This window comes from Lissotriton vulgaris, chromosome 6, assembly GCF_964263255.1.
Source record: "Lissotriton vulgaris chromosome 6, aLisVul1.2, whole genome shotgun sequence".
In the NCBI taxonomy this organism is placed as follows: domain Eukaryota; kingdom Metazoa; phylum Chordata; class Amphibia; order Caudata; family Salamandridae; genus Lissotriton; species Lissotriton vulgaris.
The window spans coordinates 999,566,255-999,569,390 of record NC_141694.1 but is presented as its reverse complement, the minus strand read 5'-3'; the positions used below and the strand labels follow the sequence as shown (position 1 = coordinate 999,569,390).

Genomic DNA, 3,136 nt, shown 5'->3' with positions numbered 1-3,136 from the left:
GATCTTGGATGTCGCAGTCACCGCCAAAGACTCCAACACTACATTGGACCCCACCGAGGTTCTAGAGTGGGCGCAACGGGCTATTTATTTCTTAGGGTACGCAAACTGTGCGCTTTCGGCGGAACGGAGAAGGTCTTTCCTTATGCGTATTGATCCCCAACTTATGGAAATGGCGACTACGAAACCAAGCACACTGGCCAATGGCATGCTTTTCGGTGACAAATTCGTGAAGGAGATGGGGAAATATGTCAACACATTTTCCGCCCTGGATAAGGCTCAGGCGAACATCAAGAAAGTATTCCATACTGGCCTTTTTAACAGGGCGGGACGCTTCAGGGGTCGAGCGACCAGCCGAGGATTCAATCAGACCTCTTGAGGCTTTGAGCAACGTGGCAGAGGTGGTGCACAGCGCTCAAAATTCTACCCTACCCGCAATCGTGGCGACAGAGGGAGACAACACAGAGGCTACAGAGGACAGAATAATTCTTCCGGAGATGCCTCTTATTCAGGTAAGCATAATGCCAGTGAAGCCTAATGCAGGCTGGGGACATCAAGGTGGGAGGTCGGATTGCTTTGTTCCACCACAGGTGGGACTCTCTCACACTAGATCCCTGGATCCTTCAAATGGTAACAGGGTTTCAGATAGAATTCTATGCCTCGCCCCATCAAGTTCATGTCATGCCTCCACTACATTTTTCACGAGCAGAGATGTATTTTATATACGACGAGGTTCAGTCACTGTTGGAAAAAGGGGCAATTGTGCAAACAACGCCTCATCCATTGGGTTTCGTAAGTACAATCTTTCTGGTGCCCAAGAAGGACAAAGGTTTCAAACTAGTGCTCAATCTGAGGGAATTCAACTCCTGGGTAGTGTATCGCCATTTCAAAATGGAAGGTATTCACCTCTTACGAGACATCCTTTTGGAAAGGGATTGAATGGTGCATCTGGATTTGAAAGACGCATACCTAGCAGTGCCCATTTTTCCACCTCATTGGAGGTTTCTACAGTTCCAGTGGAGAGACCAGTGATTTGAATTTTCAGCCATGCCCTTTGGTCTCTCGTCCGCCCCTTGGTGTTTCACAAAGTTACTAAAACCTGTGGTTCTGTACCTGAGGGAACGGGGTGAGACTTATAATTTATTAAGACGATATTCTGATTATGGCACAGAATATGACCACGGTTCTTCTTCATCTGAACTGGACGGCCCAAATCTTACAAGAATTGGGTTTTGTCATCAACGCGCAGAAATCTATTCTGACTCCGACACAGTCGTTGAAATTCCTGGGCATTCAGGTAGACTCAATTACAGCTCGGCTATTATTGTCACTGAGAAAGAGAGTAGCTATCAAGAAGGAGTTGAAGAGAGCGCTTGCCTCTCTGACTATATATTTGAGGACGCTGGCCAGGTTGGTGGGGCGTCTTGTCACATCAATTCAAATGTTATTCTCAGGACCCTTACACTACAGAGCACTTCAACGTTTGAAGATTCTGCATTTACGCAAAGATCTCGATCCCTGACCGAGATGAACTGGTGGCTGGAGCACATGGATGCATGAAATGGCAAGGCCATTTTTGCAGCCAGTCTGGAGATAGTCATAGAATCAGATGCCAGCAGATGTGGCTGGGGAGCCTGATGCGGCTTGGTGGAGACTGGGGGTCGGTGGTCCCAGGAGGAACTGAAACTCCATATCAATTGTCTGCAGCTTCTTGCAGGATCGTTTGCGATTCGGACACCCTCACTGCAACGGGCCAGTTTCTGTATTCAACTGCAAATGGACACTGTGTCAGCAGTACGGTAATCCATCGTCTGGGGGGTACGAGGTATCATCTTCTGGTAGAGATAGCCAAAGATTTTGGCCATTATTGTCTAGCCCATCATATAAGGGTGACGGCGGAATACATCCCGGGTTCTTCCAATGTGGTAGCGGATTGGAACTCCAGATTTCTGCGGGATGCCAGCGATTGGAGACTGCATCCCATGGTATTCAAACAACTGAATAACAAATGGGGTCCTTGTTCAGTGGATCTTTTTGCGTCCAGACTTAACACACAACTACCTCAGTTTTACAGTTGGCGACCAGATCCTCTGGTAATCAGCTCGGACGCATTTCTTCAGTCATGGATGATGGGCATTCTATATGCCTTTCCACCGTTCACCAGGATTCCAAGGGTATTTGCACAGGTCCGTCGACAGAAGGCGGAGGTGATACTGGTCTCACCGTGTTGGAAAGCGCAGGCGTGGTTCCCGATGGCTCTGACTTTTTCATGTGCACTTCCACTGCGACTACGGTAGTTTCCAGAGATTATGGAGGACCCTCTGTGAGTACCTCATCTGTTGGTGATGCAGGGCCAACTGTCTCTCATGGCGTGGAGACTTTCAGGCGATGATGGCAAATGCCTGGATTTTCACAGGAGGTTTCGTTCTTCTTATCACAAGCATGGGCACCCGCTACGTACAAACGATATGACTCAGCCTGTCCTAGATGGGTTAGTTGGTGTTCTGAACGGCAAGGAGATCCCTTGGGATCCGGTGTCCATCTGATAGTTAATTTTCTTTCAGAACTTGCATCGTCGGGGATGGCATATCGGACGATTAACAATTTTCGTTCGGCTATTTCTACAGGTCATCCACATGTGAACAACTTTAAACTAACATAATTTGAGCCTCCGTGGACCAACATAGAATAAAACAAATTGTAGCTGATGCGTCAAGAATTTTCAATTCTATTAAGGACACAGAGGCGAGGATTATACCACCCAGGTAACTCTAAGTGATGGATTAATCATTGCGAGGTTGGTAAAGAAGTTTCATATACTGTTCATGAAGATGAGTTGGTTTTGATTCCCACCCATTTGTTGATATTGAAAATATGATAATTGTGACTATTGAATAACGTGTTTGTTATGGAAGATATAGGAATTATGGATGGAGTATTACGATTACCTTTCTTTTTGCAGGAGATCAAGTCAAACAAACTTGAACGATCACGATGGAGTTCATTGGAAGTTCTCGGGTACAGAGTAAACAGACTTGGGGGTCGTTTACCAACTTTGTTGGGATCAACAGGAAGAGTTCCTGTGTTGGAGTTGGATCAGGGTTGATGATGGAATCGGCGGAGTTCAGCGTTCGTCAGT

The 3,136-nt window shown here is 46.7% G+C and overlaps 1 pseudogene; it reads left to right on the top strand.

Annotated features, from left to right (window-relative positions):
- The first annotated feature begins 1,044 nt into the window (after positions 1–1,044).
- On the top strand, positions 1,045–2,543 carry LOC147708324 (uncharacterized; annotated as a pseudogene).
- The last annotated feature ends 593 nt before the right edge of the window (positions 2,544–3,136 follow it).